At 42.4% G+C, this 27,990-nt stretch overlaps 1 protein-coding gene across 1 annotated transcript in view; it reads left to right on the top strand.

Annotated features, from left to right (window-relative positions):
• Window positions 1–27,990, top strand: part of EFHD2 (EF-hand domain family member D2) — a 102,292-nt gene that overhangs the window by 12,041 nt on the left and 62,261 nt on the right. The window lies entirely within an intron of this gene.

Below are 27,990 nucleotides of genomic sequence, written 5' to 3'. Positions count from 1 at the left end.
GGATGTTGTCTTTGTTTTTTATCCTATGTGGGAAGTGTTTCCATGTTGTGCGTAATGACCGCCGAGGTGGGGTTAACGTGTTATGCAATGCAACACGTGGCAGTGTGGTGGATGAGGACGTGCGAGACAGACGCACAGTTTTATGTCTTTCAGTGTGTTGGTAGCTTTGAAAACCTCTGCACATCCCTTTACCTACTAAAAAAAATCAAGATGCCTTTTCCATTCTCCTAAAGGGTGTATTCGCAAGTCGCTTTTTCACCCTCCTGCATAAAAAGGAGACTGTAGCTGAGAATAGATTGGTGGTTTGCTTGTTTGTAGGGAGCAGTGAATGCTTTCAAACATGAAAGAATTAATGGTGACCTTTGGATGAGAGCTGACTTATAAATGGATAAATGTGGTCACGATCTCAGAAAATAACCTTTAATTTGACCACATTGTTTGGATCATGATTTGTGCTAATATGTCCAACATTGCACCACAGATTTCTGTTAAATACTAAATGTAATTCGGGAACCATTGCAGGCTGTTCTTCGTATCTGTACTGTAAGATTGTTTTAAAGGAAAACCTCTGTGAACCACAGTGAAAATGTGGCATGGAAATAGTACATATACTCCCCCCCCCCTTCTCCATAAATTAAAGACTAATAGTGGCAGATCCAGTCTGCTCAATAGGTTTCGGGAACTTAATATTAACCGCGGCCTGCAAAAAAGAAGAGTGTAAAGCTTGCTGTAATGAGCTTTACATTTCCACATTACTTTTTTTTGGTAACTGAACATATTAAAACGACCGTCTTCCCCGCCCCTCCCTCTAAACGTGGCTTTGCCAATAATCAGATACTTTTGACTAGAGCCCTTTAGCTTTAATCCCCAGGCTTTCGCCCTATGTTGAGTTTCTCTCCCTCAGTACTTCAGAAGAAATGTCACTACTTTGCAAATTGTCAGATGCAATGATTGTCCCTTTGATGTGGCTCCTGGATGACTTTAAGTGATATGTATGGATGTGTTGCAATCTTCACATAAGAGGGCACAGATAACTTTTTTCCCAATTTATTTATTTTTAAACCATATCACACATACACTATCACGCACACTCACTTTTTGATTTGCATATAACTTTCACCCTTTGGATGGATTTGCACCAAATTCAGCAGTCTCTTTGCAAGTTTATCTAAGGTCATGAAAGCCAGTTTTCATGTGGATCTGTGTAGGAGAAAAACGTTAAATGTGGAGATGTTTAACCATTTCAGCTCCACCCTAAATTTCGCTTGAGTATGTAACCGATTTACACTGTTACACCAAACTTGGCATGAAAGTAGACCTTCACTCAGAAATATTGCTTTTGTTCATTTGGTGTAAATCCATTTCAGTAGTTTTTTAGATATTAGTGCTTAAAGTTCGCAAGTGGGCTTTTAATGGTTAACAATTTTTTTATGTCCCTGCTGTTTAAAATTGGGAGTTCTGTCAATCGCATTTTGGAGTTTGACAGATGGAGATAGGGTCTGAATTCCCTCTTGATCACTTTCCCGACCATCTTGAAATTGGCAAATATCTTCTGATTTTGCAATTTAGGTGCTGTAGAAACACATTTTTGACCGTGATAGAGAGGTTTTGACCCTAGGGGAATGCTGAGGTGTACCCAAAAGCACGAAAAATTTGAGTCCTGCACCACGAAAAAAAGTAGAAAACTCTGCACAATTATCAAATCGAAATGCAACTGTAGGATTTAATCGCCATCTTGGGAATGATTCACAAATAGATTATTATTCATGACTTTTGTACAGTGAGAAAAAATATCCAGAGGCAAGGGGAGCCACTATAACGAGTGGATGACCCAAGGGCATGGGTGGTAGGGATTTGGAGGGATAGAAAACAAGGCTGCAGGCAGCCAGTTGGATGTAGCGAATCCGTATGATGTAGGCGTTCGCTGATGGGGATTGCGGCCGGCCTTGCGTCCATCTCCTGCCGCACAGCATAGACTGAACACCTACAGTTGGTTGGGAATAAGTTGTGGCTGGAGGCCAGTCCCCGCAGCCAACACTTCGGCCTTACAAAGAGGGGGCTTGGAAATAAGGTACATCATAAATGAAATTCAGTAAAAAAAGAACCTTTAAAAACGGAGTTCTGGTTCAGGCTTAGACATTCAAAACCACTGATGCTCTCACTCTGTGTCTATCTCTTTCCGCGTTTGTGAAAGGGATGGCAGAGAGCTGTTATTCTTATGGCACTCCTGTCTGGTGGAATGTTGTTGTGTAGCATGAACTTAAATTCTGAGAAGTTTCTGCTTCGATCTACCTGGTTTATTACTGATGTCATTCTGGTCTTTCAATTCTCCGGTACAGAACTGGATATCAACTTTCTGGGGCTTAAGTGCATTGTTCTTATTCTGAAGTCCTTTTATCCTCTTGTTTGGGAAAACATTGCTCAGAATCTCCGAGACAAAATTTGCAGTGTTTTTCCTAGACCAGCCAAGAACACGTCTCCCATTCTCTGTACAACCTAGCAGTTTAATATTGAGACCATAACAATATTGTCCTGGTAAAGTCTCACCTACAGAGAAAAAGTAGCATAGATGTAGGGTTTCTCTGCTCACCGCATCATGTGCCACATGATTAGAAAACCAATCAAGTGACTATCTTAAGAAGTTGGGATAACTAAATAGACATTTTCAATGGTGGATCAGTGATTTGTGTCCTTTTTGCAACTCGCTTGTGAATAAGGAAACTTAGCTTAACATCTGCTCTTCTACTAACTACAATGTTGACGTTTTTTTATGCACTTGCCACACTTTTTTTTGTATTTCCACCCCTACCCCTTTTACGCTAATTTATTGAACTCTTCTGAATATCAGGTGATGCTCTTCTGAATATCAGGTGATGCCCTTACCTTGAAGTGGATTGCAACATGCTCATTGCTAAATAGGGTTCACAGAACTCTTCATGATGCTTTTGCAGGGTGCCGCATCCAGAACAACTTTCTGATGCTTCTTTAGTTCAAGTTCGTTTTTATTGTTTGATTAATTAAAATCATTACAATACCCCCCCTGGTGCAAATAAAAGAATTACATAGACAGATTATCAATCTATAAAAATGCACATCACTTTTTTGTTATAATAATTCTTAACAATAAAATTTAGATATAAAAGGTTTTGCATTGGCGGCATTCAAACTTGGCACAACAAAGTTAACCGTGTAAACCCCTTAAGAAGGGTATTATTGTAGTTTTACAGAAATGTATTTATGGTCTCCGTCGGCTTGCCGTAGAAGTCTACTAACTACATTCATGTATTTGACTCCTCGGCATGCCAAGATGTGTGACATGCCCTCTAACCAACGTATCACCGCTTGCCTGCTTGACCGAATGTTCAAGTCGTTAAAAATTGATTTCAGGTATTGCCTCCTTTGGTCTTGGACGGCTGGGCAGGCACATATTCGATGAATTGGAGTTTCTTTTTTGAAGCCGCATAGTCGGCAAGACTCTGATTTAAATGCATTTTCCACAGAGGGTATAAGTCCTTTGAGTCATGAACGCCCATTCGAAACTTTATGAAGCTCATTTTTAGCTGTGGGCTATAATGGGCGGATACGTATGCTTGTGGCTTTCAGAGACGGTAGGAGTTAATAACTGTCCACCCATGCCGCCTCTTGTTGAGCTCCTTTTTGTCCTCCCACAAGGATTTCTTTTTGGCTGCGATGTTTGCTATGTTACCGAAGCTTCCTCTGTCCAGCTCTTTATCCCATGCTGTTTGTAGACCCATCTCGGCCAGCGAGTCACTCAAAAAACTTCCCCGGGAGTTAGGAGTATCCAGTTCCCCATGGGGCTTGATTGCATCCCAGCATAAGCTATTCAGAGTGCCCGGGTCAGAAGAGCGCAATGTTTGACAAAGTTTGATAAAGTTGCTCATTCCCCGGAACTTCTGGTGCTGGAGGCCGAATTCCAATCTAACCTGAGCGGGCGAGACACATTTTGGTAGGTCAAAGACTGCTTTATAAATCTTTGTCTGCAGCTTGTTCAATAAGTGCGCTTCTTTGTCGCACCAAGGGGCCAAGCCATAGGATAAGCTGAGCTGGATTTGGGCGGCCATAACTTTTAGCAAGTGGGAATAGTTCGGGCAGTCCATTTTTTTGTATAATAATCTGTAAGCATAAATTAATGATTGTGCCTTGGCTTTTAATGCCAATTTATGTTCTTTATGAGTTGCCCCTTGCCCGATTATTACGCCCAGGTATTTGTATAAGCTAAGTACTTCAACGTTTGCCCCTTTGGCCATCCATTTGAACTTACTTTTTTTACGGTCCACTAGGCAGACGATTTTAGTTTTCTCTTTATTTAGCTCCAGCTGTTCCATGTCCAAGTAGGCTGCGAGATTGTTTGTTTATTGATCTCTGTAAGCCAATAGGGGTTTGGCTCAGCAAAACTATGTCATCCATGTATTGTAGGATGGCGACTGGTGTGTTGGCCATTTTCGGGTGGTGAGAGTCTGGTTTCTCAATATGTGGTGCGATGTCGGATAAGAACAGGTTAAATAAGCTGGGGGCCAAGACACAGCCTTGTTTCAGGCCTCTTTGCGTAAAAATACTCGCTGTGGTACTTAGCCCGTCGCCTAGCTTGACTCTTGCCCAAGTATCCGAATACAATGCAATGCTTCTTTAGGTTTCAGAAAGTCTGCTCTAACCGATTGGGATGACGTCATTTTCTTCCCCTTTCTGCCCGCAAATTGCTGAACTTGAGAGCCCAGTCCATAAAATTAAATTAGCTTATGCACACTCGGGCATACCTAAACCAAGCATAATCTTTGCACAGCTAGAAAAGATTCAGCTAGTAAGCAAGATAAAATGAAATGGTTCGAATTTTCCACTGGGCCTTGGAGGGGCATTTAAACCTTCAAAAAACCCACAATCGGCCTTACCCTTTTTTTCCCTTTCAATTTGTGCTGCTGACACAAAGAAACGATTAAGGTTGATTCTTGTGGACACAACTTGTTGCCCATTGTAACTTTCCTAAGGATGAAAAACCATCAGATGTGGCACCTTGCCACATTGTTCTCTGTAGGACATGAAATTTCGCTCCTGTCGTGCATGAACTGTTTGAGCTTAGGGCCAACTGTGACCTAGATCTATCAACTTGGAAGATGGTCTTTTCTATAGTCTTCACGCCTGAGAAATGACCCGCGAGTTTCAAGTTCCTTTACCTGTAGAGCTGTATGTTTTCTTCCACAAGGCTAAGGTTGCCCTTGGGAGGTTTCTTCCTTCATATCAAAGGTCCGCATTAAATTAAGTTTGAGCAAAAAATGACGTTCTTGACTTTAAACCTATGCCTGAGGGCTCTTCATTAGGAATTATTTACATAGTATAGTTGTATTGAGGTCTGTAAAACTTTTTGTTAGAGTGAATATTTCAGTGTTACTGAGTATCAGTTTGACGTGTATTTTGTCTTCAGTCCATAATGCATCGAAAGGCGCTCCTTTCTAAGTGTGTAATTTTTGTAACTCACAGCCTTACTACATCAGCAGAGCTGTGCTTCAAATAGACTGGATGATTCATTCAACCACAGCAGAGGTCTTCTAAAATTCCAAATAAACTTTAAAATTGCAGACATTTGCAGGAAAGGAAACCGGGCCAATATACCTGTTTTATTCAAACATTACAGCCAGCTGCCTCTGCACATCTTTTCTGCTTGAATTTAGTTGGACATACAATGTCTCCTTCCTTCGAATTCCTAAACTGTTACCTGCGTTAAGATTTGAAATTAAATTCTTGACCAGTTGGGAACAATGGAGAGCAATACACTTACTTTTATTCTGATACTGTTGGCCTTTGCTTTCAGCACATACCTAGCCATTCCCTTAATTAGCACATACTTTGCTACTATGTTGCATGTTGGGGGAAAAAGGCGGGAGCTGGGTGTGGCGACTAATGATTCACAATTGAAGGGGCACAACTCCGTAGCACACATCCTTTACATTCAAGGGTGTTTTTGGTGCTTTTTTTAAACACTTCTAGGATCCTGTCTCCCATTTCAGGAAATGTCCAACAAGTTTTAATCAACCCTACTATGACCTTGCTTTCCAATCTATTTTTTCTCAATATCAAAGTCAGTCAAAATACGCTTTATTCGATTTTTTTTTCTTTTTTTTTTTTTTTTTTTTTTTTTTTAAATCATAAAAGGCAATACATACCGCACAATATTAAAAATCACATTGCAATTTACATACAGAATACAATTAATAGTCAATTTAGGTTAAAATTTAATTTAATTAAACACTCAAGACCAGCATTTAAGATGAGACGTTTCCTGGGGCTTGTTTGTTTCTTAATCTAAATGCAGCCGTTAGGTGAGATGCAACGCGAAAAATGATCTGCGTGTTGCCCAACATTTGAAGGAAAATTAATGCTGGCCTAACCTGAAGAAAGCCTGCATCCTTCAGAATAGGTATTAAATATTTCTCCCTAGCGGTGGCATAAAGTCCACAAAAGAACATAAAATGTAGGGTTTTTTTGGGTAGAAAAATTATCGCATTTGCAAGGTGGAGCGTCCTCGGGTTTTGCCCAAGTAGGAAAACAACCAAGTGTATAGGGGATCAAGTTCATCCTAAATTTAATAAGCAAGACTCTGTGAAGGGGATTGGTAACAATTTTTAAATAAGGTTCCAGAGAGGGAGTGGTACTTAGAATCAGGTAAGCTCTTACTGACGGTTTCATTACTTCCCTCCCTAACCGTACCCTTTCAAGGAAATGATGTTTAATCCACCCAATATCCTGTTTTCTAATACTTGATGGGGCTGAATAGATCTCCGGTCTCCCCAGCGCGGCAAATGAGGTTTTAAGGTATCTCAGCCAGGGTATTCTCAAGGCGTGGTCCCTTGATACCACGTCCAACAGAATACCATGGTTCAGCGTCAGCTTGGTGTTCAGCCATGTTTTGATCCAAAAGAGTAGGGGTGCCAACTTCAGTCTGTCAGTAATGTAAGGTAGGCCCAGTTCCTCATGAATGGATAACGTAGAGGTAGAATTTGGGACAGATAGAAATTGACGAATGAGCCCGTTTTCAACTCTCTGAATACGATCCTGGTTGACGTATCCCCAGAGAGCAGACCCATACGTAGCAATGGGAATACACTTACTATTATAAACTTTAACCAAGGCCTCCATTGGTTTAGCCCCCAATCTTTCCGAAAAGCCCATCAGAGCAGCTGTTGAACGAGCCAAAGAGACACTCTTTGCCTTTATCTGGGGGGCCCAAGAACCCCTCTCATCGCAGAGGACCCCCAAATAAGGGAAGACAGGAACCCTCGAAACCACATCACCCCCACAGGTAAAAGTTACTCGGGTGGTCTTACTTCTCTAGCGACCTATGATCATTGTGTGCGATTTTGTTGCATTTACTTTCAAATCAAGGCTCTCCATAAATGAGCCAAAACTGTCCAGTAAGATTTGTAAACTATTGCCAGTACGCGCAATTAATACTGCGTCATCCGCGTATAGGAGGGCCGGTACCTGTGCTCCTCCTACACGCGGTACATCTGCCGCCCCCTAATTCAAGATGTTTCCCTAATCCATTAATGTAAATGGTAAAGAGAAGGGGGGTCAGGATGCACCCCTGTCGCACCCCTTTCTCTGACCTAAAACTATCAGTGCATCTCCCCTCCCTATTGACCCTTACTTTAGTGAACAGGTCCTGATGTAAGCTGGCCATAAAACCTAACAGTGGAGCCTCTATCCCTATCTCTTCTAGCAGGGACCATAACTTGGACCTGTTAACCAGGTCGAAGGCCGAAGAGAGGTCCATAAAGGCCAGATAAACTGACCCCTCTCCGACCACCGTGTATTTAGAGACAAGAAGGTGCAGATTGGAACATTGATCCAGGGTGCCTCGCTTTTCCTGGAAGCCGTACTGTATGTTTGCGAGCCCCCCACATGCCTTCAGGTTTGTCCTTAATTTACCCAATAACACTGCCCAGGATTTTAGTCGCAGAGTCAAGGAGGGAAATGGGTCTATAACACCCTGGGTCCTCCCGGTTGCCTTTCTTAAAAATAGGGACTATGATAGCAGTGGCCCATGTATTTAGAAAAACATTATCATTTGCGACTCTAAATACTCTGGTTAAGACTTGTGACCAAGTTTTTGGGGAATATCTAAACAAATCAACTGGTACGCCATCCGGCCCTGGCGCCTTATTTGTGGAGGAATCCATTATAGCCTTAAGGACCTCGTCTTCCCCAAACTCTACCTCAAGGTGGACCTGAACTGTTGTTAAGCAAGCCACAGATGTACCACATTTATTACCGTATACTTCTTGAAAATGGTTGATCCATTTCTCATCCGGAATGACACAGTCAAGGGCAGTATTGTCAGTACCCGAAAAAAACGGGTTATTTATGGTGTCCCAGAAGTTTTTACTATCTCGAAGGGCATCTATGTTAGAAGTTTATTCCAGGCCTCATTTTTAATGGCATTTCTCCTTCTTTTTAGAGTTGATTTGTATTCCCGCCTCAGGCAAGTGATTAAAGCCTTATCTCTCGGATTGTCCCTTAAGGCTCTTTTTAAAGATCTATGAGTGCGAGAGCACTGGGAATCAAACCATTTAGAGGGCCTTGGTGGGAACCGTGGTTTAGGTACTGTTAGGTCCCTAGTGACTTAGGCACAGATAGAATCAAAGGCCTGTATAATTAGTTGGTTTGAAGAGCCTTGGGCCAAGCAGGTTTCAATTGAGTCCTCTATTTTGGGCAGGATGGTGGCCATAAATTCTTCCTCGACTACTCTACCCCACTTAAGCCTTCTATCCTGGTCACTGGGCACCGCAGTGGCGCAAACCTTAGTTTGTCCAACTAAGTTGCGCCGTAGGTCACTCCAGTGAATCACTAATAGCAAGGGGTTATGATCGCTGTGGGGTGAGACAATTGTCTTATAACCTATCACCTTTGGGATGATCGCGACCGAAGTGAAAATGTAGTCTATAATCGTCCCCTGCGCTGTCCCCTTGTATGTAGGCACCCTATCACCCTCTCCTGTATACAGTGGCTCATATAGGTTTATGCTGGCTAGCATCGCTTCAAGCGCCTCTCCTGATTTTGAATGTTCAAAGTGGGGTGTATCTACGTCGCCCAAACCCACATAAGAATCTATAAAGCATGGTAAATTGCATTTGTGAATATTAAAATCGCCCAATAAAATGGGCTCAAAATTGTTATGCGTAGTTTGACTGTAATTAACTAAGAAATTCTCTAAAAGGACTATATGGTCCGATTCGTTCGCCCTCACCCATGAGTTATAAAAATGTATTATTAGGAGGGTAGAACTTGGAGAAACAATCCATTCAACGATTAAAAGGTTTTGTGAGCCAGGCTCTAATTGCTTAAATGTCCCAGCTAATTCTAAAGAAAATAGGAGCAGAAGTCCCCCTTTTGCTCTCCCAGCGCTGCTAGCGACCGCAGGAGTTACAAAGCTTGAGTATCCATCTAACCAAAACCCAGGCGAAATATCCCATGTTTCTTGTAAGGCTATTACATTGTGTGTGGTGATTAAAATTGACCCATGACTGGTCCACACTTTTGCCCTTTAAGCCTGCAATGTTCCAACTGGAAAATTTACAAAATGGGGAGCCCTCCTCCCTTGTGCCTAGACCTGTTCCTGGCTGCGTTGGGACTGATTGTCAATCATTAGGGTTCAGGTCAGTGAGTGGAGTGAATCTATTCGCCAGTGTCATATTCGGGCCTACCTCACTTGCTGTTAGTCTACTTTGTCGATGTCTATAGGGTACAACTTGCCAATCATTACCCGCACATCCTGCCGTCAAAGGTATGTTATAAGAACTACGGGTGGACAAAGTTCTTAACTGTGGAGGGTAAAAAAAACCCAAGTGGACTGCTCTGAGGCGGCCATTTTCTTGTATATCAGAGCCATCCCAAAAGAGTCTGTCTGGCAAATGGGCCCTATCAAAGTTCACAACTACACAATCACCTTTCACCCGTTTGGGTCTAAACCCCACCCATCCCACCCTTCTGGCTGTGATGATCCTCTGTGAGATATTTAGCCCCCCGCTACAGGATTCATCACACCATTTTTTAGCCTTCGAGATTAATGCTGCGTTTGTTTCAACCTCCCCCTCAACCAACCAGGGAACTCCAATAAAAACCGCCACAAAAGGGGCGGCTACAGGGGGTAGCGTTAAGTGTGCTACACATTCCACATGTTTTATGGCCACTGGGGCAATATGCACCTCCGGGGCCTCAACTCTAGGCTGATTAGTAGCCGGGGTATTTGGGGTCTTATCCTTCTGACCCTCCCCCAAAGACGATACCTGGCCAGTTGGTATAGGTAGGGGTAGTGGTAGCGGTGGCCGCGATATAGCAGAATTTAAAGAGGGGCCCTCTAGAGCCGGGCTAGCAAATGGCTTCGGGTGGTGAATGCCATCAAGTTTTTTAACCAGATTGTCAATAATTACACATTTTTTTAAAAGACCTTCGAGGCATGTACTCATTGTACCTATTATATCCTTTGCAATCCCTACGAGCAGCGGTTCAATCCGCTCGGCAAATAAGAGGTCTAGATGATCCTTCAAAATGTCCATGACCATATGTTTAACAGCGGTATCTCCGTCACTTTTTTCCCCTTTTTGGACGTGATTTTTGTGGGAGCAAAATGTTCATCTGGCTTACTTGGTGGCACAACAGCGGAGGAGTCAATTAGGTTCTGGCTAGCGGCTGTAGATGGCTTAAGTACTATAATATCTGGTTCCAGTGGGATCCCCTGACCCTGGGCAGGTTGGGTCATATTAGGTGAAGCGACTGCCAGACCCAGTTCCTGTTGTGCTGATTCAATTTCTTTGGATAGAGCCCCAACCGCTGTGGTTAGATATGATATAATAGAATCAGATTGTCTCGCCACCTTGGGTTTTGTTCCCCCTGCATCAGCACTTGGTACATGTTTGTGCTTACCCATGTTTCTTGTGGGCGTTAGAGGGAGGGCCCAGCCCTGCTGCCTCCTGCCGATGACTGCCGTAGACTGTCCCGCCCTTGTCCCGGGCTTCTCCCGTGCAGCTCCCGCGCGCTCCCACGTCGCGGGAAGGCCGGTATGGATTTGTAGGGTGGGAGGTGTGGGCGCACCTTGCTCCTGGGCCAGGTGGTGCTGCTGGAGGATCCTGGGGCTTGGAGTCCACCTTGATGGACTGGCGCGACTGCAACAAGCCCCGAGACTTTCTTCACTCAGGTGACCGGTCCTTCACAGGGTGCTGGTGAAGTTTTTGTGTCCCGCTGTCTCCCTTCGTTGACACAGCCCCCGCACACCCACATGCTGCGGCTCCTATTTTTTCTCTATATTAAAATTAAATATAGCTTTTCAATACTCATTTCTTTCTGGAAATAATTCAGAATTTTTAGACTATTTAACTCGCACCATTTTTTCCTACAGTTGGCCAGGATTGGGTACTCGTACTAAGGTTTTTTTTTTTTTCAAGAAAAAGTGGTTATTGTGGAAATAGGTTAGCTTAACTTTTTGTCAGTATGGTTTTCTTAAGTACGCCTTCTTAGAGAACTCTTTCTCCGGCGTTGCATATTCACAAAATTCGAGATCTGATTTCTAAAGAACAGAGTGATGCATCTGCGACGAAATGGGCAGAGGGTAGACAGAGTGGAAGAAGTCTCTCACGTTACTATTTGCACCCTCTTTCATCCACTATCCAGCAAGCGCAGGAAAAATGTGGCTGTTTTGGCGCTTCATTATGTTGGCCCTGATCAACACTAATAAACATGTCTAGTCCTGTTTTACAGATTTCTGATCCCATTGTGTTTAAATAATGGAATCTGTGGCTTATCTACTATCTTAATGATTAGTGAAGTAAATTAGAGCAGGTTGAAAGCTTCAGTGGCATTTATTTAAAATTCTGACTTCTTGCAAGTTTTAAAAAAAAGCAATTTCTACTAGAACTATAATCTTTAATGTTTTTTACTTGCAAGTTTTCGAAAGTGGGACAGAAGTCGGAAATTACAATTGTGTTAAGATTCTGTCTTTTGGTTTTAGAAAGTAAGTGGACTGCAAGTAAGGTAGTAGTTGTGACCAGTGCAATAAAGACCTATGATCCACTCATACAAGACATTGAGGAGTATATGGAGCACACCATCTGCAGTTTATTAAATACTCTAGATGCCAACCCATTAAATATTACACCCACCACACATTTCAGTTACTCATTTAACCACTTCGTTACGTGGTCTTTAAATAAGCATGAAAACTGTTTGCCAGTCAGGAATTTAAGCACTGGGACTGCCCCTGTTGAATGTGGAAAGGTTAGACTTGGTGGACTTTGCTGCAAAAATGTATGCGAATTGTGCTGTAGCTGAAGTTAGAGGTGGGATTATCTGTCCACATCTCTGACTCTGCAGATGTTTTTGTTATGCGTTTTTTTAATATAGTGTGCTTGACTCTTTTTTTTAGTTTTCCTTGAAGACGTGTGTGATTGAGGGAATTACTCTGGGGTTTACTTTGCTCTAGCTGTACTTGTCTTCCAAAGTAATTGAAAATCAGTCTGAAAATTCTCTGCTACTGTAGCTGGGGGTGTGGCATATTGGATATTTCCCAGAGACCACGTAACAGTTTTGTAGTTCATCCGATTATGTGCAGCCTAACACATCTTCCACTGCAAGCCTGCCTGTTTGCCCAGTTCTGCATAATGTGCATCAAGCCAACCAACACCTCTAGCAAATGCTTTACATTTTACAGTGGACTTTAGCTTTTTGTTAAGCCTTTTGATTGGATCTGTAGAATTTTGAAATGTCATAACCATCTCTTGCTTATTGTGCCCATATCGAAAGGAATAATCAGTTATTCTCTGCACGAAGATCTGCATTAGCCTCTCCAGGATCTAATATTCTGGACATTGATTTATCTCTGAGGTAAATAACCACACATTTCCATAAGAAATGTTGTGTACACTTTAGCGAGTCCAATGTAAATGGGCACCGTTGACAAATAACTGCGGTTACAAAATGACCACCGCATCTGGCACCTTATTCCATACCTCATAGTACCTGGCTGTCTGACACCACGTTCAGGAGTCAGTTAAATTTCATATTCTGGATGACCAGATTAAAAATTGGGAAGTGTTTGGTTCCTTTGTAGAGCTTCTGCTTTCTAACTTCCTCATTCATCTACCCGTTGGCTCCCTTCCCTTTTTCGTTACAGGCATTTGCATTTCACTCCTGTCTCATCACAGTTCGTCTTTGTGGTTGTTCTAAATCTAAAGATCTTTGCAGCCTTGTTGCAACATTTAGTTGTAGGTGCTTGACCCATTGCATTGTGCACGAAATTTGAACTCTAGCATTCAAAGGGTGTGTGCCAATACAAGGAGGCCAATATTATGCTAATTACTTCACTGGAGCAGATCTCTGAATTGACATTTAATACAAGTTACAACGCCCTTGCAGTGACTCGCGTTGCCAGCGTATGGGCCAATACAGGACATTGGCAAGACAGGAGGGGAGTATTTTGTGTAGAACGTTTTCTGTCGCTCTTAATAGCAGCAATCATGCAATATAACTTTGCAATAATGATTATATTTACCTCAAAGAAAAAGTTAACATGAACAACTACAAATAACCTTGTGTACGCACTAGTATTGTCCCATTATTTCTCATAAAATCCGGAGTTTCAGGATTATAGGAGAATTTTTTTATTTGTTACATGGACTTGGTTAGCTGTGATTCCGTTTGAATTTCTGGAGGTTTGATTCCTCAGAAGGGGATGGTTTGGGTGCCAAAGGTGATGACTGTGTTCTATGCTTGTCTGGTTTTTACCAAGGTTCTCATGGGGTATGACAGTACCCCTACTACCATGGACATCTATGATTTTTCGACCAACAACCCTCCCTATGAGAATTTAAGAATCCACCAACCTTCATCCTGCCTCTTTGCATTCCTTTTTTCATTTTGGAGCAAATTAATGACTGTTTTTGATCGTAAGGGTTTAACTGAGACTTTTAGTCCATTATACTAGAGTGCATACAGTTATATCTCTGCCACTTACTTTAAAGCTGTTCATAACAATTTGAAACCTGCAGGAGTCGTTTTTTTTTTCCTTGCTGGAAATTCCATAATCTGAGCAGCAAGAAAGGACATAGTCATCTTCCCACTCTCCATTAACAACAAGAAGACCCAAATCTGGTGAAGGGTCCACAGGGCATGCATTGTTTAACTAACTACAACGAAGTACCAAGTCACAAGTTGATAAAGTGCCATTTCTCTGTCACCCCCGTTCTTTCTCGCTAGCAAGCTGGGGAGCATATTGTGTTCATTCTCTTTATATGACGGGGGAGGGCGGGGCGGGGGTGGGTGGGTGAGGGAGTAACAGTATGTTTAGGAACTTCAATTTGATAAATCAAAGACCTGCAGGAATGGCTGAATTACAGGTGCCCTTTTCGCTTCAGTGCATTCTTTGTTTTCTACTACTGTTTCCTTTCCCCTTTGCATCCACCACCCCTCCCCCGCCCCAAAAAAAGGTTGTCAGTGGGTGTACAATATTGCAAACTGGTCAGGCATGTTGATTGATCAAAGCAGTACATTTGCAAGATTCCATGGCTACCTAATGGCTTATGTATTATTTTTTTTGCCTTGAGTTGGCTTAACTCTGGAAGTGATAGTAGCTCTGAGTAGTGCCGGTCATGGGCATGCTGAAGTTGCAAGTATTTAAATAATTAAGATCGATGAAACCTGTACTCCTCGAATATCATCGCAAAGGATTTTAAATGGTCCCGCTCATGTATACTTTTCCTGGTTTTGAAATGCCAACGAGCTCCCTCCCACCTGTGGAAGCCCTTACATTTCATCTTTCATCAATTGATTCAGCATCATCCCTTTACATAAAGGTGTTTTACATGTTCTGCTGGCTCACCAAGCCATCTAGTGCTGTGAAGCATCTTTGCCAGCTATTCAGCACAGCTTTAGGAGCCATAGTCAAGGAGTTGGGGAAAATGGGAGCCATATAGATACTCTAATAGAGGCACATCCTCTAGCAAGTCTAGTTCTCCAAAGGTTATAGCAGGTAAATGACTGGCCCATTAATCCCACTTTATGTCCGCTATACCTAGGCTACTATCACACGTAGATAAAATACATTTATCACAGGATATTCCCTGTAGTTTGCCACCCCATTGAAAGCTATGTAACATGACCCTTATAGTATCAAAAACCGGTCCTCTAATTGGCGACAATTTAGCCACTATAAAGAAAAATGCGGCCTGACCCAGTGTAGTCTTGGAATGGGCATCTCAACACCAAAGTTCCATTCCTAATTTAGCGAAAAGGTGGACCTTATTAAGCCATCACCATACTATTAGGTGAGTGGATGCCGCGATTCTACAGACCGACCGTTTCAAATACCTGGTCATGCATATTTCCAGTTATTCATGTGACTCCCAAGCTGCACCTGGAAAATGGTGCATTTGTCCCAATTCACTATCAAGCTAGAGGCCTCACCATAGATGAAAGAGCTTCATTAGCCTTACGCCATTGAGGCAAAAGAAGCAAATATTGTCTACATATAGTGATACCTGATCTTATCCATGAAAGCCCTGCACCAGACCTTCCCTTCAGATCCGTGCCTCCAGTGGCTTAATCACCTCTGCAAACAGCGAGAGAAGATACGAATGCCTGGTGGGTCACTCGATAGGGAAAGGGTCATACAAGATGGCTTTTAACAAGCAACTGGGCCCTCTGGCCACTGTATAGAGCGTCGATAAATGCCTAGAATGCGGGGCTGACGTTTTTCCTCTGTAGGATAATGACTGCATCTGTAAGCACAGCGCCAGACTCCTTTAACTCCTTCCGTGCTGATGACGGAACCGCTCCGTCATCAGCCGCGGTAGCGCTGTGCTGATGACGGAGCGGTTCCGTCATAGCCCGCCCGACGCGCCTGCACGGCGCGTTCTATTGAGCGGGCAGGGCCATGACGGAACCGCTCCGTCATCAGCACAGCTCAACCGAGGCTGGTGACGGAGCGGTTCCGTCACCAGCATGGGCGCGCCGCCCGCCCCCCCACCCCCCTTAGCGCTGCGGCGGAATAGCCGCCGCAGCGAAGAGGTTATTATCTCTGCTATTGTCCTGGTGGCTACCTCTAAAGGAGTTTGTTGAATTTGTCACTTAATTCACATATGCAGCTTTGTGATGCTAGTAATGCCCACTTTGCCTCCTCCACATGACTATGTTTTTGGATAGGGTACATAGATTTCGGGTACATTGGTCTCTCTCATTGACTACAGCATTGCAACGTCAAGTACTCTGAGGTGCAGAGCCACAATTATTTTTTCTTGATCCCCCACCTTCGTAGATTCCCTGCCTTCAGCTTGCCCCTGAGAAATGCCTTTGCCCTTCTACACAAGACTGATTTCCGTGTCTTCAACAGGACCTCCTACTTGAGACTGAGCCTGTATTCAACTCCAAGCATGATTTTATTTACTCATGTAGGAATGTCACAAAGTCTCTGTCAACCATCCACCATTCTCTGATGCATCATATCTCTTGCACACTGTTGTAGCGTGCCCCAAAGACCACTCCAATGCACAGTGGTCTGACACGCCACAAGGAAGGATCTGATGCTCAGTGACTCATTGCAGTTCAAGCATGGGAATAAGGGAGTAGTCAATGAGAGAGACCAATGTACCCGAAATCTATGTACCCTATCCAATCCATGCCATTTCCACAGCCGAGGGAATCGACTCAGTTAGTGAATAATGGACCTCTGGTTGCCTAGGGGGAACCGGCATGACCACTTTCTATGGTGTGGTGCAAAGGGGCGTTGAAGTCACCACTGAGTGGACGTCCCTAATTTGGCACCTGATAGCAAATCATTTAATTTGTCCTGGGTTTACTGTGTGGAAGAGAGTGGGACAGTAAAGACCAAGGACGCTCTTTCAAAAGACCAGGGACTGACTCTAATCGGCCTAGCTTATCTGAAAACACATGGAACAGTCAAAGGAAAGGTTTTAGGTAGGGTAGACCCTCCTTGTAATCACTACTGCTCCATGTATGTACAGTCTCTTCCATCTGAGCCTCCCCAGGAAATGACATTTAGTGGTAAAGAGGTAGGTCTCTTGCAGTGTGAGAGTTGTGTCATCTGACAAACTGGAGCAAGGCCCCATCTGATCTTTTAATTCCGGTAGACAACTTTGAAGGCCGGTTAGCTAACAACTTCCATACTAGGAACTAAACAGCCACATATCCTGGTTTCAAGTCCACCGCCTCCTGTCAAATGGGCTGCAACATAGTGTCTACTCCGGTAGATGACCTGTCCCATCCAACAAAACACTAGGAAACTCAAATTCCAGTCTTTTGTGTGGTCTGTTCTCGGCTCTGTCTTCTGAAAACCTTTTTCGAGAAGTTGCCTGTCTGACCTTCGTGGAGGTGTCAGTCAGTCAGTCAAAAGTTTACTTTATTTGGTTAGTCATAACCATAAAGCATGCATATACAAAAACGAATTCCATATAAAATAGCAGCAAGTTAAAAATTCATTTAGTTAAAATGTATTTTCTCGTTCATTAATTACACACTTTGTCTTAGGCCTTATCTGTAGTCTATTTCTACTCTTTGAAGCTGAGACTCTACAAAATTCATAAATTTTACCCCGCGGCATGATAGGATGTTTGAGTCTCCTCCCATCCAGCTGGTCACAGCTTGCCTGCAGGTGCGAATCTGTAGCATGTTAAAAATAGGTTTCAATAAAATGTTCCTCTTTTCTTTTAAGGGCACACATGTACACAGGAGATGGCACAGAGTCTCACTGTGATAATCGCATAGTCTACATCTTGGTCCCTGATGTGTGTCCTTCCATGATGGAATCAAGTCTTTAGAGAAATGGTCACCCATTCTGAGGGTAGGTAGTGTATGCAACAGTTGCAAATACATCCCCTATGAGGCACTCCGGGCGTGATCAATGACGTGATTCACAATCAAGTTTCGTGATTCTTCATTTGATAGTTTTTATTTTTTAGAGTTCATTAGACGTTGGTTTATACATCTGATATTATAGTCATATCAGTCATTTTGTTATGCTGGCACATGAACTTTTCTCCAATGCATTTCGGGCCGAGGGCCCTTTATCACGGAGCGCTGCGGAGGAAGACAGAAAAAGCGGCGGTGAGGCGCTGATGAATTCAAAGATAGCTTAGAGGGGAATTAATAGTGTCTATATGTGAGGAGAGTTAGAAAACTAATAAGTCGACGTGACTAAGGGGTGTGTTCGGCGGGGAGTGAGGTGGAATATTTACCGCGGGGGTGAAGTATGGGTGCCGGGAGGCTGAGCAGAAAAACTTACTTCGTGCTTAAGCGTAGCAGAATTCGCTGACAAACGGCTGCAAAGTCTGTGTGAGTGGGATTCGTGAGGGGAAGCTATAAGGACGTGTGACTAAACGGGGAGGGTGTGAGCGGTGGGTGATAAACATAAAAAACGGTGCTGAGAAAAAGGAGTGAAGTGGCCATCTTGAAGTGGTAACTGAGTGGGGGAAATGTGTTGGAGCGGGCAAGGGGCTAAAGGAATCGGCGGGCAATGTACAAAATACAATAGGTGTATCACAGGTAACAGCTATATTCAATGCGGTCGTTAAGACCATATGGCTTCTGAGTCTGTAATAAATAAATCCACTCAAGTTCACGTTTTAACAACTGTTTGTTGTTGTCGGTTCCTTCTCTTTTACTGACCATTTCCAAAACTATGAATTTGAGTTGTGCAATGGTATGACGTGATTCAGCAAAATGCATGGCGATGTTAGATTTTTCTTGTTTCAACCGTATGTTCGATTTGTGTTCATTTAATAGAGTTTTTATTTTTCGTTCTGTTTTCCCTACGTAGAGTTTCCCGCAGGGGCATTTCAAGGCATAAATTAAATTCATAGAGTCACATGTGGCATCAACGTGTAATCTGATGGTATGTCCCTTCATAGGGTGTTGGATAGTGCTGCCCTTGATTATGCTATTGCAGTGACTGCAATTTAGACAAGGTTGAGTTCCTCGATGTTGCTTGGTTGTTAAAGTGGGTTTGGATAAAATCTCTTTAAAGTTCTTGCTTCTCGTGTAAGAATAAGGGAGGCTTATCAAAAATTCCCTGAAAATCAGGTTCAGCTTGTAAGATGGGCCAATACTTAAGTATAATTCTTCTGTATGTCGGACTTGCTGTGGAAAATTTGGATACAAGTACCATACGTGATTCCTTGTCTTTCTCAGTCTTTTTTAGACAATCTTGTCTTGACATCTTCAAGACGCGATTCTGCGCATTACAAAGGACATCTTCTGGGTAACCACGGTCGATGAACCGATCATGCATTTCGTTGAGGCGTGTGGTGAGAAGATGGTCATCTGACACTATACGTTTTATGCGTACCATTTGAGAAAATGGTAAATGTTTTTTCAAAGAGCCTTGATGGAAGCTAGAATAGTGCAGGGTGTTATTACGGTCGGTTGATTTTCGGTGGAGGTCAGTGATGAACCCTTGGGGGGTGATTCTGATATTCACATCCAAAAAGGAAATAGCTGTATCACTGATTTGCCATGTAAGGTTGATGCGTGGATCTTTTGTGTTTATCTCTGTGAGCACTTGATTCAATGTCTCCTTGGTGTCTGACCACATTATAAACAAATCGTCTATGTATCGCACATACATTCTAGAGTTCTTTTGGAATGTTGCGTTGGAGTATATATGCTGATTTTCAAAGTTCTCCATATATATATTAGCATACGTGGGAGCAGCGCAGTTTCCCATCGCCATTCCGGATAGTTGTAAGTACCACTGGTCATTTACTTGAAAGTAGCTATGATAGAGGGTGAAGATCATGAGCTCCAGTAAAAAGGCCTGCATTGATGTATCGATGTTGCTGTTGAGGAGGGCATGTTCAAAGGCTTCAATGCCACCTAGGTGAGGTATCGAGGTATATAAGGAGCTGACATCAGCTGTACATAGGATGAGAGATTCTTTGTTGCTGGTAGGTATTTCTGCTAATTTATTTAAGAAATCAGCGGTGTCTCTGATGTAGCTAGTAGTGTTGGTGACAAAGGGTTGAAGATACTTAGCGATGAACTTTCCAGTTGGTTCGTGTATGGATCCTTTCGTGGACACGATGGGTCTGAACGGGGGGTCCAAAAGATTCTTGTGTATCTTGGGGCACATGTGAATGGTGGGACTCTTCGGGTGATCTTGAAGTAGGTACTTTTTGGTACGATCTTCTATAGTGCCTGCTAGGTGAGCAGTGGTAACAATGTCTTTCAGGGTGCTCTGAAATTCCTTAGTGGGATTATGGTCAAGTGTCATGTATGTAGAAGTATCTTGTATATGTTCATGGAGTTTTTGGGTATACATGGTAGAGTTGAGTATAACCAAAGCTCCTCCTTTGTCAGCTTTTACACATCGGATCTTTGTGTTGTTGGCCAATGATTTCAAAGTGTTGCGATCCTTATTGGTCAAATTTTGTTGTTTAGCAGTTTTCTTAAAATTAATTTTTTGAACATCATTATGTACTAGCGTCTCGAAGAGGTCGATACTCTTGTGGCTTTGGGGCGCTTGGTAAGTGCTAGGAGGACGTAGACCTCGAAGTTCATCATCTTTGTCGGCAGTTTTAACTGGTAAGATGTTGTTAAAGAAATGTCGGAGTTTGATTTTTCTAGTAAATTTGAATGTACTCACTTCTAATTCAAGAAGGTTGGTAGATGTTGTAGGGATGAATGAGGTGCCTTTCTCAAGTAAGGTCATTTGGTAATCAGGAATGGCCACGTCAGATATGTTAATGACTAGGTGTTCTTTTTTGGTTTGAGATTCTTGGAGACTGTGCTCCGTGTGTTTGGAGGGCTCTTTTCTCTTTCCTTTTCTTTTGCTCTGGCTCCTCCTGAGTCGTCGAGTTGGTCCGGGCTTATTTCTAAAAAATGAGATGTAGTGGTTTGTTCTTGGTGAGTAGATGAAGTGCTGGCTTGTTCGGTATTAGAACTCGTTTTAGATGATGGTGGTCTGCGAAATGTTCTGTGAGTAGAATCCGTGTCTGAAGATGATGTATCCGTTTGGGTATTAGGTGGTTTGTTACGACGCCTCTGGGCATAGATTTCTGCCCACGAGTATACTTCGTCGAGCTTGTAATCAAGCGTGTCCCTGCGAAATTTTCTCACTTTTCGCTCATTAATTTCGTTTTGATGTTTGTCTAAGATGTTTTTTATGTCTTCAAGGGTGGAGGTCAATTCTTCAGCGGTAATCATGTTCTTGAGTTCATGATCAATCTCCTTAATTTCCATCTCAAGTTCCTTTAGAATTCCAGCTAGTTCTTCAACAATTAAAAGTATTAAGTCTAAACTACATTTGTTGAGTATTCCATTCCATTTGTCCAAAAAGGTTTTAGAATTCTTACACAGAGACGGCTTTAAAGCTATCCGTAATCCACGAGTCACTATTCCACCCATTCTGAGGGCCATAAATTTTCTTTTTAAGGATAGCCTGAAGTGCGCCACGAGATAGGGTTGAGGTTTTAAACATTTATACGAGTTTAAAATGGTCCATGCATGTCGCCGTTTGGCCAGAGTCTTTTTATCTTCAACCAGAGATAAGGCTTTTGCATTTAGCTTGCAAATCTTTTTAAAGGCAGCTTCTTCTGGTGGATTCTTTCAGATCTCCTCCATTTTGAGGGTTTTCAAGGATGCTCGCAGATCATTGCCCCATGAGTTAGATTCCTGTTGGTCGTATTGTTTTTTAATTTCTTGCCAACATAAATTGTTTAGGGATCCTGTTTCCGCCGTTCTCAGTTTCCAGCACCATTTTGCTAGGGCAGCTTGTCTTTGGTATATTCGATTTTGTAAACCAAATTCCAGCCTGATTTGGGCCGGGGCCGAACCTTTATGTAGGTGAAACACGGCTTTATATATTTTTGTCTGGAGGGTATTTAAAACAGCTGCTTCTTTCCCATGCCATATTTCCAGTCCGTATGCGAGAGAGGGTAGAACTTGGGCTGCCATTACTTTTAACAGATGGTCGTAAGATGGACATTGCAGTTTCTTTTGGAGAACTTTGTACGCAAAGCTCAGTGATTGTGCTTTTGCAGCGATTGTTCTTTTTTGAGTTGAAAGGGACATATTTTTGCTTATTGAGACCACTAGGTATTTGTAAGCCGTTACTTCTTCAATCTGTCTGCCATTTGTGAACCACTTAAAAGATCTTTTACTGGTGCCCGCCAATCTTACCACTCTTGTTTTTTTGATGTTTAGTTCCAGGCCTTCTCTCTCAAAATAGTCTGTTAATTCGGCTATTGTTCTTTGTAGGCCTATTGGTGTTTGGCTTAAGATTGCAATATCATCAGCGTATTGGAGGAATTGAATGCTTTCATTTGCCAGTTTAGGCGGGTGTCCGTTCACGTTCTTGAGTTGGTCTTTCAAATCGGCCAGATATATGTTAAAAAGGGTTGGTGAAAGCACGCAGCCTTGTTTGAGGCCGTTAGTTATTTTTTGTTCTGCGGATACTCTTCTTCCGTCTCCCAGTTTTACTTTAGCTATATAGTGCCATTAATGTTTCCATTAACGTTTTTGGAAGACCCCACTGGTCCAGTTTTTTCCATAGGCGTCTTCTGGGCACTCGGTCGAAGGCGGATTTCAGATCTATATAGCGGGCTATTAATCCGGTCTTCCTTTTCACTGCACCTTCGATTAGTAATGACAGAGCAGACAGATTGGTTAAACAGCCCATGCCTTCTCTGAAACCGGTTTGGAATTTGGGTATTATTTTATTGTCCTTCACCCATTTTCGTAGAAGAGACAATATACAAGATGAAAAAAGCTTTGCCTCCACATCGATTAAAGCTATTAATCTATAGTTCCCGGGTTCCATTCTGCATCCACTTTTGTATATTGGATGGAAGATGTTTCCTTGCCAGGAAAGTGTAATCTTTTTTTCTTTATGAATGTAATTAAATAATGGTGTTAGGTATATTGCCCAGAAGTCGGCGTCGTATTTGAATAAGGCGTTTGGCATTCCATTCGGCCCTGCTGCTCCTTCCGCTTTCATTTTCTTTATTAGGTCGGTTAGCTGTTTGGTAGTTGTCAGCGGCATTTGTTCATCTTTGTCTGTGTCGCCCTGCCGATCATTTTTTCTTTGTCCAAGAACTGATTCTTTTTGTTCTATACCCTTTTTTGGGTTTTTGAAAGCTTCTCTGTTGATTGGGTAACTCTGGAAGTTATACGGATTATTAATATAAGTGGCCCATGTTGTTTCACTTATTCCTATATTGAGTTGACCACCTGCTCCTCTCGAAAGTTTATTTATTACATTCCAGAATTCTCCACTATTTGGTAATTTACTTGTCCTTAACAGCTCTTCCCAGATTTCCTCTGTGTGGGATTTTTTGGCTTTTCTACACTCCTCTTTGTATTCTTTCCTCATTTTTTGTATGTCGTTGTTGTCTACTTTTTTTCCTAACCTTTTTTCTGCGGCCTTTTTCCTTAGTTTTTTCGCAATTTCCCTTTTCCTGTCTCTTAGGTTAGTGTTATACCATGGCTCAGTATTTACGTTTTGGCCATGGGTTACTGATGTGTTTATCGCAAATTTTCCAAGCACAAATTTGTGCAAATTCTCCCATTTAGTTATGGGTGATTGATTTTCAAAGGCCATCATAGATTTTCCGTATTCTAATACTGCGTTCATTATCTCCTTTTTTACTGGGCCCTTGCTTTTAATTTTCTTCAGTTTATATATTTCCGGAAGTGCAGTCAGATATTCTAATTGTGTTTTCTCCTCGATGTTTTTCCTCATTATTGTCTCTTGTGGGGAGTGATCACTCTCTGGTCGGATTTGTATTCCAAAGTGCACTATGTTCTTTCTTAGTTCCTTGCTTATTAGGGTGAAATCAATTATGGAGTTCCTTTTACCACTGGTGAAAGTGGTCTTGGCGGGTATGTCTCCCTCCGTGTTTCCATTTAGAATTGTTAAACCTAGGGGTTCCAGATCGTTCCAAATTTTCTGAACTTTGTCCTTGGTCCGGTTGGTTTTTATTAGGTTACAGTTGAAGTCACTGGAGATAAATATCTCATGGGATTGGTAAGTTCTGTGTAAAGTTTTTATCAAATTTATTACCGTTTGAGCTTTTTTCCCTTTTGTGGTCTTGTCTGGGTGGATATATAGATTTATAATTAGTAAATTCCATCCGTGTCTTTTTTTGCTTACTTTGGACTCTACTTTGATCACTTGTAACCAGTTCTCTCCTGATTCAAGCAGTTCGGTTTTCCAGTCTAAATTATTCGTGATAAAAATGGACAGACCACCCCTTGGGTGTCCATATTTTGCAAATTTTTCTGCCATTGTGTGATGTTCCTCATATCCCAATATTTGTCTCGGGGTTACATTCCATGTTTCTTGGAGTAGTATTATTTCAAATTTGCTCAGGTATTCTATTGTCTCTTGGTCTTGGGACATTTCTTTGAAGCCATGTACATTCCATGAGCAAATCTTTATTTTTGTTTCTGGTTTTAAGGTTAGATTGATGTTTTGTCTTTGGGTTCTTTCAGCTGCTTTGCCTACATCAGGATCGATGGGTGTTTAGTACCTGTGCCAACCACGACCAGTCTTTATTTTCCTTCAAACCCTGGTATTGCTGTTTTGTTTTCGAGCTACTCAGATCTTGTTCGGAAATTGATTTGCTTCTTGCTCCCATCAAGATTGTTCGGATTGTTTCCTTTGATTTGTTGGGTTGAGAGATCTTGTTCTTTAATAAGGGGAATGGATATTTTGTTGGGTTGTGACGCTCTAGAGTTATTCCCCATTCTGAGAAGTGTGTCCTAGTTGAGAAAATAAGCTCTGCTATTTCTTTAGACGCCCAGGTGGTACTGCTTATTTCTGAATTCATATTTTTGTTTCCTTGAATGAATTCTACAGCCTTTAGGTCGCTTGTTGTGATTCCTCTTAGTATTGGTATCTCTTCGATTAGTCGCAGGATATTTCCACTGTTCAGCGTATCTGAATTCCCTTTTGTTTGAAATTCCGGCTTAAATAGTAATTTACATTCTGTTACCATGCTTGCTGTGTCAAGATTTCGAGTTTGATAGACTCTCCTTTTTCCCTCTGCTGTATCAAGCCGAATGTGAGGTATGTTATCGGTCTGGTAGACCGTAGTTATCGAATCTGGTCGAATGTAATCTACCGTGGATGCTTCTTTTAGGGGGTACATTTCTCCTTGGCTTATTTGTATGTTGCTTGCGTTTTGTCTTGACTTATCGTTTGACTCAGTTTCGTGACGGTCTCTGCAAAATCTTCCTTTATTTCCTGCTGTGATTATCAGACCAATATTTGGTTCCCTCACTTGGTCTGCCTGAATTTTGTGGCTTTGATCTTTTACCATTCTTTCCTTGATAGAAGGTAGATTTCCTCCGGTCTGCCCATTTAATCCTATACGAGTCAAAGTTTCACATTCCCTCTGTGACTTGTTTTCCTGTGTTTTTTGTTGTTCTGTGGTCTCTCTTTGAGTATTTCACTTTTATCATTGACTTTGTTTGTGCTTGACTTTTCCTCGTCTTCTGACTTTCCTTGTTTACTTGCTATTATTTTGATCTGATCTGGAGATTGTGTTTGGTTTTCTGCTTCGTCTGTGGTATTTCCTTTGTTGATTCCTTTGTTTCTGTCTTCTTTGATAGATGTCGCAGCTTGTACAGATTTGTGAAGGACCAATAGCTTTTTTCCTCCAGCATTGTTGATTTTCTCTCTCCCATGATCTGACACAGGCTGCAACTGTTCCATTTTATGACTCTGGGCTGTCTTGTATATCTTGGGAGCTTCCGTTCTCCTCAACCCAGTGCTACACGGCCTTCGTGATATAACCACTAGGTGGACCGCTCAAGGGTTTAAATATGGGACAGAACACCCCTGCTGCATATTATAAGGTTATTGCAAGTCATTGAGGAGTTCCATGACGGTATAGAGGACTGAGGTGCATATGGAGTTCCTTTATAAAGTTATGGAACTCCAAGTTGACTTGCAGTATCCTTATGTACAGCAGTATTATAACATGTATTACATGGTCACACCGTCACCTTTCCCACAAACCACTTAAATCCTTGGTGTGTAGCTCTTTCATATGAAGAAAGTATGTTTGCAAATGTGAAGAAGAGAATCTCTAGTGCAAAATTAAACGCATCAAAAAAGCTGTTGGATATTTGTTGCAAAAAGATATTGAAATTAGTTTAATACAAGTCATTAAAAAAACGGGCAGTACCCCGGAATAAGTAGCAACACACAGAAAGATTATAACTTTTGTATATTTACCTAAGGAGTGCAAAATATAAACATGTTGCCATAAATGTCTCTTTTCTGCTTCAGTAGAAGACATATAAAAGCAGTGTTTTTTTTTTTTTTTTTTTTTTCATCTTTCACCAGCTTCTTGAATTATGCTCTGTGACATGACCTGCGTTTCCCCTGACAGCTGGCCCTGGCAGCAGTTATTTTGACTTCAGAACTCAACTGTAATAAGTTACTACAGTTGTGTTCTTTGCCTTTTGTTTATAGTCATCGATTGGGTGCGTAACAAACCACTGTTTGTAAAAAAACTGTCTGTAATTTCTTTACAGAGATCGCAGAATCCCATGTTTTATAAAACTATGGCACTTATTTGTGTCACTGAGGGAAGGAAGCAGTCTCTTCCACCAGCTGTGCAGAGCCTTGTTAGATTACCTCTATGCCATTTAGGGCCAATGTGGATCACTTGTGGTTGCCACAAGCTTGGAGCCTCATAGCAACCACAGGAGTGGTCTCCTGTCAGGCTAGCAGTCCTCATTCTCTTGGGGCAAAATGTATCCAAAGTTTAGGTGTGGGTGCCTGGGATCCACTGTCAATTCATGCCATCTACCTATCCACTGCAACCGCTGGAGAGCGTGCTCCTTCATGCCAAAGCTCACCAGTCCAGTCGCACTCATCTGGGCCCCTAGGGTCTGAGCAGGTGTCCATGCCATCACCCTGTATGTGGCAGGCACTTTGTTTCTAAGGCTTCTCTCTAAAAGGTTCATTGCCTGTGCCACAAGCTTACCTTCAGACCTCGCACACTCTCAAAAATCTTCATGAGAATGTGGTCCTCTGCCTTGTCTCCTTGGCTCTCCTAAGTTTCCCTAATCCTGGGGCATGTGAGGTTCCATGAGCGGCAGCCTCACCCTTCCACTCCCCACTGTAGGTATTCGACAAGGCCTAGCCAGGAGGGTCACTTGGCTGAAGTCCAGCTGCAGGTCCCATGGCTCTCTTGTTGCCGTCAGTGCCTCGAGGGATCTCGGAGACCCAGTTCCTGTGGATCTATCCAGTGATGCCGGTCCCTACGCCCCTTCTTTTAAAGCTGTACCTCTAACGAAAGGACATGCCTCAGCCAACAGGCCTGCCAACCAGATATCAACCGGGGTCAGGCACAGCTGCTTCCCGACTCCCCACAGTTGGAAAAAGATGTCGGACACCACAAATTCATAGCAGTAGGAAGATCATGTTTGAGTCACTCTACAAAGAGGTTGATGACAGATGAATGAAGCTTTAGACTGGTTAATGTTGCAATTGCCATCTTGGCTCGCTTGCCATGACCACCCCCCCCCCCCCCTCACCACTACCCACATGTCCCTTTGTAATCTATTAATCAAAGAACATTCACTTAAGTGACTGCAGTGCAGATGTTAAAGATTGAGGTGAATGGGCTACCTACAATACTATAAATAAATGTGTGTTGGTACTATTATTTTTACTGAAAATTCTCACCCCAAGTTTTAGATGTGATGGTACACACATGTGAATATATGATAGACATCCGCATATCTTTTTCTCTTTCGTGCAAAAATGATTGCCTGAATGTTGCCAGTATTGTTTAATGAGCTCTCTTTTCAAGACTGATTGTTAGTCCTTTCCTTTCTGTTTCTTTCCTTGTATGTTAGCAATTCTCAGCTTCTCAACTTTAACTGTGTGGTAGTTCTGCGTGCTACTCCACTTCTGGCATGCACAGCCTGCCCCTGGTCTTATTTCATGGCTTGCTGCAG

This window comes from Lissotriton helveticus, chromosome 5_1 (genome assembly GCF_964261635.1).
Source record: "Lissotriton helveticus chromosome 5_1, aLisHel1.1, whole genome shotgun sequence".
NCBI classification, from domain to species: domain Eukaryota; kingdom Metazoa; phylum Chordata; class Amphibia; order Caudata; family Salamandridae; genus Lissotriton; species Lissotriton helveticus.
Note: the sequence above shows the minus strand (reverse complement) of the source record. Positions and strands in the feature narration are given on the sequence as shown.